At 33.1% G+C, this 9,844-nt stretch overlaps 1 protein-coding gene across 1 annotated transcript in view; it reads left to right on the top strand.

Moving 5' to 3' along the window:
* Positions 1-9,844, top strand: part of Prestin (solute carrier family 26 member prestin) — a 157,519-nt gene that overhangs the window by 64,919 nt on the left and 82,756 nt on the right. The gene's annotated exons all lie outside the window — the stretch shown is intronic.

Genomic DNA, 9,844 nt, shown 5'->3' with positions numbered 1-9,844 from the left:
CATGGGTAGGTCTTAACTTAAAGTAATGTAAATTCAGTCAAAGAACATTTGAATGCATGGCGGTCTCAGACTTGGATAACTGCTCCTGAGAAATTCCCAGTCATAAAAAAATAAGTTTCACACTAAACGTAGGGTTCCGTGATACACTCGATTAAGACCGGGTGTGGTTTGGTGGGACCATTAACTTCAATGTCTGGATACAAGCCTTGGATCCAAACACACGCACGTTTTTTTTAAATCAATAGCTAATTTAATTGAGACCTGGGATAACTTAAACATAAAAAAATGGGTTTATTGGTTTAAATAACATTTTAACTCCTTTATAACGGTTAGGTTAGGTTAGTTTACAGCTTATCACAAGTTCGAAATAATGTAGCAAAACTACCAGCGCAAGTTTATAACACACATAAAACCATCTGTGAAACATATTATATAAGTAATTAGGCAGACATTATAAACATGCTTTTATTTTGTTTTACAGACATCTCTATTTTCTATAAATCTTTGGTCTTTCATCTTCCATTAGATAGATTCATTGAATTATCACTCTGATAATTCTGATAATTCGTAAAGCAAACATTCTCTCACGATTTCATAAAAGAAACATTTTACATAAGTAGAGGGGTGTAATCGAATTGTAGATTATTTTTTAGACGAATATATACTACATAATTTCATGATTAATAACGGAAAGGTATCGTTTTACTCTAGGTATTTCTTATTTTCAGTGATGATATATGCATATTAATGACATTTTAATCGCTCGACATTGTTTCAAAACCACTGTTTCCGTTTCCTTATATGGATATGGATTAAATAATAATTCATTAAAACCATAATTTACCGTTATTATTAGATAATATAACAAGCAATCCTTATAAAAACATTGCAATGTTGAGTTTTCCATATCGATGCGTACAGGGATCTCAGACATAATAGGAACTGACAGTGGCGCACCCAGGGGGGGGGCAGGGGGTGGCAGGGGGGGGGCAGGGGGGGGGGCAGGGGGCCCTGGCACCCCCCAAAATAAAAATTATCAGAATGTAATTCACCAGCACCTTTATAGAAAAATTTCTTAGATTTTAATTTCTAACACAAAAATTTCGAAAATGTCCGGTTTTTTTAGAAACCCAATCCCTAATGGAACTGTCAAAAAATTCTCCGTGTCCACTCGAATTCCGGAGTGGTGTAGGTCATAGCTTGGGAGGGCTGACAGAGCTCTAGCCGGGGGTGCGTACTTATACCCCATATAAAACTTACATGCACCTAGTTCGTTTGGGGATAGGTATAATGAGAGTGAAGCGTTATTATTTGTTTTGTTTATCTTCTTCCATATAAGTCATAAATGAAGCGAGAGAAAGACATGGGTATATTATAATTTCGATAAGTATTCTTGTCGAAATCCAAGTGTTAACACAGAATGATTGGACTATAATATTAGTACTCAATCCGTAATTACTATGTATTATAAAAAAAATGTGGGAATAGGTACTCTTAGTCCTCTGAGACACGAATAAAACATTTCGTTAAAAATAGTTATTGGATAACCTTTAAATAATATCCTTGAAAACAATATTATGATACTATCATTGTCCCTACCGATTACGTATTACAGCCTGCCACCGTCATACCTTAATAATTGTCACGATTATATTATTATTCTTCTTCTTCTTCTTATTCTTATATTTCTTTTGACTTATTTGGCGATACGTCGTACCATTTGGTATTTTTTTCATAAATATCACAACTTACATTTATACAATCTTAGCATGTTATACATACTTGTAATAATTAATACACCCAATTACATTATAATCTCGGGGAGCCCCACAAATGAACTGTATTAATTTAACATGAATTACTCGTAAAGGAAATTTTTATAATTAGAATTAGGTACCTACACGATTGCTACATTTCTAATATTTTTGGGCCATTCATCATCAAAGATTATTCCATGTTTGTTATTGTAAATTTAACTTCGAATAGGTATTTATTGGAAGAAAGTGAAATAAAATACATATTAACAATGAAGACACCAGGCTTTTTTCAAAAAATGTAAGTGACATATTTAACGTTTTTTTAGTAAGGCATTTTAAATCAAATAATAAAATACATATTTAGAATTAAAAACCATTTAATACTCTACCTAAGTAGAGTATTTATGCTTCATAACTTTGCACTCCGACTCTAGAATGAAAATGATGTAATATATTCTAAGAAATATATATCACATATTATTATTTATACAAGTGAATAGTGATCTAATTCTATCCGGGGTAATCAGGCAAATATGTGTATCAGTGTAGTAAAGAGTGCAAAAAAAGTACAAGGTTATAAATTGTATACTCTAAGTTATAAATAATATTTCATTATTATTGACCCACGTTAGTTTTTTCCCCCTCTTTGTAATATAAAAGTGCGATGTGAGTAGCTTAATCCATATCTATCGACTGAATGCATCCCCTAACTCGTTCTACAGTGCTCAATTCCATATTATATATTTTTTATTTTTTTTATTTTTTTCAAAAATCAACTCTCGCCTATGGTTCCAATGATATCGACATCTAACCCCGTGGCTGAGCTAAATTCAAGCGTTGTTTTTCTCACTTTATGCTTGGATGTAGCACATACGTCTAATCCTAATGCATGGCCCCCACAAGGGGACTGGCTGACAGGAGAGGCCCGGCGAGGCAAGTCGACCAGATAAGTGAGATAAACACACATCACAAATATTAGTAAAAAAATCGTCTGCGGCGCTATTTTCTTTCAGTAATGTTATTCTTTAAAATTATATAGTTGTACGATACAATTTTTAATTGTGTATCGATACTCAACGACACTATAATTCAAATGGATGTATTAAAATATATAACAAAAAAAAACTAAATATACACATTAATTTTACCGCGTACACCATTTGGAAAACGCTACTGTAGAGTGTCACACTGCCTTTATCCTTAGCGGTAGGTAGGGGAGCCCGCTAAAGATCCTAGTATGGGGACCCGCCTCAGGATGTGGGGGTCATGTCCTAATGTAACAATGGCTATCAATCGTCATAAAAATATATTAGATAATTAAATAAGGTACCCATCGTTTTTAAAGGTATAAAATACGTATGTGTGGTGAAGATTAGAACTCTCATTCTTGGTATTGTTGGTATGCATTGGGTCCTTGATAACACTGTCAAAGAAATGGGAAACATCAGTTGTTGTTTGTTCTCCCAAATTGTATAACTATCCTGCCATGATTGGTGACAATAGTGAATTGCTACAGATATTGATATAATATGTACTAGCTGAGCCAGCTGGCGGTCGCCAGTCTGCCTCGTTAGGTCTTGCAAACGGCTTGGCGATGTTGGGCTTTAATATAATTGTGAAATATGCATAGATGGCGCCATAGTTTTCCCTTCGGGATGGGTTTTTTATTCACGTCAGACAGTTTGACATTTCGCTGATTTGTCATTTTTACGATTTGCAAATCGTCACTGCCAATATAAATTTGGACTCATGTACGTAGTCTATTCAGTCTCGTAGTCTGGCCTTTACAATATCGTCTAACACCGCCTAAGGCTGCTATCCTTAGCAGAATCGCAGATTGCTACCACTGACATTTTAATTTTAATACAATATATGTGTAGGTATGTGCAGTTAAATATAATAAATAATTATACGCCTCAATCATTCGAATATACAGCAATATATTATGTGATTATCATAAATAGCGATCCAATATAACGTGATATTAATCTCCTTCGGGTCCCATTGAGACAATAGAAGAAGATTAGCAGTGTAAAAAATAAATTTAAACATTATTTTGTTTCATTGTCTATAAAAAATAAATGCTTGCAGCCATAGAATAATATTTAAAAAATCAAAAATTGAATTAAAAATTAACCTTAAACAATACAGTTTCCCGGTGCGGGACATTCATATCGAGACAATAACATAATGAAGCAATACATATTATATTTGAGAGGAATAGAACAATTCTGATAAGAATAGGAATTTACAAGACCTAAAGATGTGGAATCAGCTTAAAGAGGCCTTCATCCAGCAGTGGATTGATCCTGGTTGATAATGATTTATATATATATATATACAATAGGGCTTAATTTATATACTCTTCTGCAATCGTAAGAAAAGCTCTCACTCTATGGGCATTTCTGCTAGTAAGTGATATAATTATATTAAAAATAAGTGAACACGTTATATATTAACAATTTACCAGGTTCCTATTAAAATGTTTTAGTTGTGGTGTGCGCAGGATTTCACTTTCTTCTGAAACATTCGTGCGGCTTACACCCTCGCCTCTCCATTGACCCCATTGCACCCCGCGAATTTCCGCGCGGCCCTATCCCGACATCGGCGTCATGTTTTTCCTTGTATCGCGAAATAATTCGCGTCAAATTATCACGATGCTGCGCTTTTCCAGAAGAAAATCCGTGGCGTCCATGCGACTCCCGCATTCGCTAATGCGGTGGCTGGTGTTCATAATAACAGTTTTCAACCCAGTCTGACAGCTGGCGATTGTGAGGTTATGTTATTTTCGTCGCGAATGTGAGTGATCGATTTTCGAATTTGGAACAGTCAATATTGTAATGACATCGCGCAACGTGAAAAGAGCTGTATGCACATTTTTTCAGTGATAATTAAAATGACAGTGATTTGTTACGAAAACAAAACATTTTTAAATAACGTAATCATTAAATAGTACATACCTACTACTATTATTAAACTAAATAAAATATTTACTGAAATAAGTACAGTTTCATGAATCATGAACGATATAAAAAAGTAATATAAAAATGAAAATTGTGTTTTAAAATCAACGAATGACAATATGTATTAGGTATTAAATTAGGTAGGTACCTGCGTGCCCAAATGCAAGTGATACATCTTTAAATGGCGATTTTCATTATTTTTATAATATACCTACCTACTTAATATAATATTATAATTTATAATAATAACTAAAAAATAAAATAGTGGGCAGGTAACCATATTTACTGTCAATGGTTCGTCTCTAATTTCTTTTATTTTGTTAACTGTCAATTCATGGTGGATCTGCATTGTATTGTTGTTTAATTTAATAAAACGCATTTTTTTTGTAGTACTTATTCCACTTTTAATCAATTAGGACCGGTTTCGTCCGCCTCAGAGGGACATTTTCAACTGAACCTGTTCGTCTATTACCGTCATTAGGCGCGTACAAAGAAAAATTTTATAGGGGGTCGGATTCATTTCGAAAAAATATCCGTACGTAATATATTATAATCCGCACAAGCCACATTGCATGCCATGGCCGGATGCGTCTCAATACGGAGATCGGGAAGATTAGCCGTTGTTACTGTTCCATAGTGGACTTCTGCAGTCTTTTATTACATTCCCCATATTCGGATTCTCCGCATTTTAATCTTAACTACGACGACCCGGTCTGCAGCTATAACCACTATTGGGATGCATACCTACGAGTCGTTACGGCGTGTTTTGGTTATGGTGTCCGTTTGTGTTGACGGCGCCGCGCTGTGCCGTCATTAGACGTGCGACACAGCAATATTAAAGTAAAATATTAAATTAATCACGGTATCTACTATTACTATTAACTATAAGGACTAGCACCGGTTTCGCGGAGGCATGTAGTGAAGCATTATCGACAAAAATGTATGCATTTCCATTTAAAATTCTGCTACATAAAAAGCATTTTTCAAAATCAACATTCTTCACAATAATTATTGTGAAGTTGTTAAATTATGTGTTGTTTAAATAATATGTAGAATTAATCTATAGCAAATTGTAATGAGCACCTCTGCATACAGGATGTAGATGTTGTGGGTCTTTCCAGACTGGCCATTTATGAAATAATGTAAATTCTTAATAAATAACTAAAATTTTCCCTGGCATCGAGCCTATTCCATTGATATATTAAGTTATTTATTTTTTATCGTTTTTATTTTTATCTTTAATAAACAGAAAAATACATTTTTAAAACATTATAGACTATGAATTTGATATGGCGTATGGACGAGATAATAATTATTATGAAGAATTAATGAAAAATACGTGTGAGAAACTAACGAAAGTGGAAGCCAAATTTTCGTTCGCAATATCACATTATACAATGGAATCAATGAATTGTAAACTTTTGCCGCTATACAAATGCACGTCGTGCACAATAATTTGTTCGAAAATCAGCGTAGTCCACACCTGCAAACATTACTAACAACATTTTTAAATGTAGTTCGACAGTAAAAATCGTAAAAATTTGCTATATCCGATGAGACAGTAAGAAAAATCCATCAAATATAGCCAAACTTTCTTATATATACGTCAGTACATTTTCACAGTGACGGGTTTAGATAGCTTGAAGTCCAGGGTACTGATTAATTTTGAGGTCCATTTGACAAAATTTAAAAAAAATATCATAAATTCCAACTAGCATTCAACGAATAATTCACAAGATTTGACGACGTACAATTCTATTATATTGAAAATATTACAAGAACTACTAAGTAGGATGCCCGTAGCTTTATTGGGAAAGCACACTGGCGCCAATCCAGCCATTGCAGGTGTAAGTCCTGTCGGGTGTTTTTTTCTAAAAAGGGATTTTTCTAGTGGGTGTATGCATGTGATGTTTTCATATTATATATGTTCAGTAATATTCGTTGAATAAAAGAAATGAGTAGTTATTAAAAGTATATCTACCCATTTTGCGAGAAACACGGATCTTTAGAAGATTTCTATATAATTTAACAATTATTGTATGGCTGATTAAAACTGTGTCGAGGCCCCTTTTTCAATTATCCTAAGAATCAATTGCGTCACCTGCGTTGCCTCTGAAAATGTACCTCTTTTCATATTACTTAAATATATAAAAAAAAAACAATTCAAATATTTGTGAACAGTTTTTGTATACAATGCTCATTTTTGTTTACGGGCAGATAAATTATTTTGGCTTAGGCTTAGACTATACATAATATGCGAACATGTAGGCATAGAAAAGTGACATAGTTCAGGTTATATTAACAGAATTTTACGAATAATGGTAGTTAGCCATTCGTCCAACCCGATTTTTTTCCAATGGATCGAACGCACTTTATAATAAAAACAATGTGTAATTTTTGCCAAATGCGATAAGTATTCGAAACTACCCACGGTTTCAGTGACTGTTTTTTTGCCACTTGTCTTCCGTGGACGTAAATGGTGATTTGCCCACATAACAATACATACATTTTAGTGACGCTTGTCCTGAAGCTTTATTGATTTTTTTTATGACGAGCTTTTATCAACTTCCAGGAAAACACACGCAATATTAAATAATAAATTATACTGAAGTTAGCAGTAAGAATAAAGTAGATTTTTTGGAAGTGGGATTCGGTTGACATTTAACTAGTCTTTAAATAAAAGAAAATCACTTCTTGTTTTAAAATAAATATAGAGGGAAACGAAATAAATATGTGTGGCCATTTTCAGTTCATAATATTATTATTATATTCTTTTCTTTCTTCTTCTTCCGACCATGTCCGATCCTAATAAGATCATATGGGCCTCCACAGAGTATCGGTTTGTATTAACAGATTTTGTTTTTTACGAGAAATAAATGTCAGCCACTTGGTCAACCTATTAGGTATATACCCTGACAGACACAAATTGAAAAACAATATGTGTATTCGCTAGACCCAGGATTCGAACCTGGGACCCACGACGTTATAGGTAGACGCTTAAACCGCTCAGCCATCGTGGGGTGCTGAAGTATATTTTGTGAGACACCTTTAAAATGTGTTGTGATATCTGGGCAGTAACTGCAAGTCAATACAAGTGCCATAAGTGGTTATGTCTACGCAAACCAATGACCTTTCTAAAAATATATGTATTTCTACTAACTGTTATCGGTGGCCGACAGTATCATTAACCGGACAATCAAGAGATCAAACGTTTGTTTATTTTTTTGTAAGCGCTTCGTTTACTTGGCCAATTGATTTTTTTTAGTTTCACTAATTATCCGGCACCGAACACAATGCTTTTTAATTTTTATTCGGCCAATTGTTAACGCAGTATTAATTCGCTCCGTTTTAAATTGTCTCGTTTGCGCGACGCTTCAATCTATCGCCGCAAATGGATTTGTCTTTGACCCTTTGCGCGATGGCGAAGAATTATTAATCCATTATGACGGCATGATAATTTTAAAAAAACCGAATGTCAAAGAAAATGATCTTGAAAAATATCTATGGATCAATTTATTCGTCATTAATTTTATTGTGTTGTCGGTGGTTAGATAAAATGTGGTTTCGATATTGTTTCCATTTCCGACGTTCTTTATTTAAAATAACATTAAAACAAGAATTATTGTTGTATTTATTATTTTATACTGTGTTCGTGTGAAATACGAAAAGAAAATTTAAACAAATACCTAGATAATGAAGAAAAAGATTGATTTAAAATATTTAATCGCTTTCTACCCGCGCAACGTATCATAATATTGTTGCAAATTATTGTCTAGGAAAGGGGAGCGAGGACCACAATGAACTTACAAAAAATGATTCTAATTTATTTATTTATTTAAGAAAACAAAACACTGTGGACATAACAGATATAAATTCAAGACGTTGACAACATGAGATTTACATTATAACAAACATTACCCTCACAAAAGAGAAGAAGAGAATATACTTATATAATAATAAAAAAACATAAGCACAATAATTGTGTACTTACATAAAAATAAAATTTCCAAAACAAAATATTATATTGCATGTCACTGAAAATGTCTACGTCATTGGGGAACGCATTGACTAGTCTTGCACCCCTCGCTAATGGTGCCTGATAGGCTTGACACGATTTTAATGTAGACAATTATTCACTGTTATTCCTTTATAGTTAAACACTATGATTTTTATATTAATAAAAAGTCGAGGATTCAGTTTTAGGGGGGCGTACATTTTTTTAAAATACATAGCCACTTTTATTAAGTAGTTATTTAATCCTTTTGTATATTTTAATTCTGTTAATAATGTAACAGGACACCATGTTAGCATGCTATATGCCTATAATGATAGTGGAGTCTATTTTCAAAGTGAACTTATTCCACTGCTTGTCGAAAATGAGTTATGAATGCCAGAATTTGAAGGATAAAATTGTAAACAAAGATTTTTGTGTACCTATAAGAACATAATACCATTCAATCCAGGAGAAAAATCAACTCAGAAATCAGTATTAGTTACAAAAGTAACTTATTCCAATATCAAAAACATATGTATCATCAACGCCTTAAACAGTTTTTTGATGTTTACCAAAAATTTGTTGAAGTGAAATAAGTTCACTTTGAAAATACACCCCTAAAAAAGTGTGTGTAGGTATCCACTAGTTTTGTATTACGTACTTAAGTGCCAGGGCACTAAAACACCTTGCAACACCCCTGCCAAAATAATAATATATTAAGATAGGTCGGTAATTTTAATAAGAATTGTGCAGCGAAGTGGAATTTTTAAATCCGTCCCATGCGATTCATGGCATTCAAGGAAAAGTCGAAAATCATTGACCAAACCGTTAACCTTGCACATAATAAATAATATTACTTAATGCATTATTATTTATTATACGCAACAACTACCTACATATAGGTAGGTTATTTACCTATACAAATATGTATTATAAATTAAATTGCTGTAAACATTATCTTAAATTATACAATATACAGTGTTGCGATTTAGCATAGACGGAAGTGTTGCCAAAATGTAGATAGGTAGATACATAAATTTATATTTCTGTACTATTTTTTTGTATAAATTATTATATTACCAACGGTGAAGACAAACTGTTAGAGAGAGGTAAACGTTTCGTAACGGAAA

The sequence above is a fragment of the Rhyacophila brunnea genome, unplaced genomic scaffold, assembly GCF_057557595.1.
Source record: "Rhyacophila brunnea isolate RB1 unplaced genomic scaffold, BYU_Rbru_1.0 scaffold_23, whole genome shotgun sequence".
NCBI classification, from domain to species: domain Eukaryota; kingdom Metazoa; phylum Arthropoda; class Insecta; order Trichoptera; family Rhyacophilidae; genus Rhyacophila; species Rhyacophila brunnea.
The sequence above is the reverse complement of the archived record's forward strand: the minus strand, read 5'-3'. Positions and strand labels throughout refer to the sequence as shown.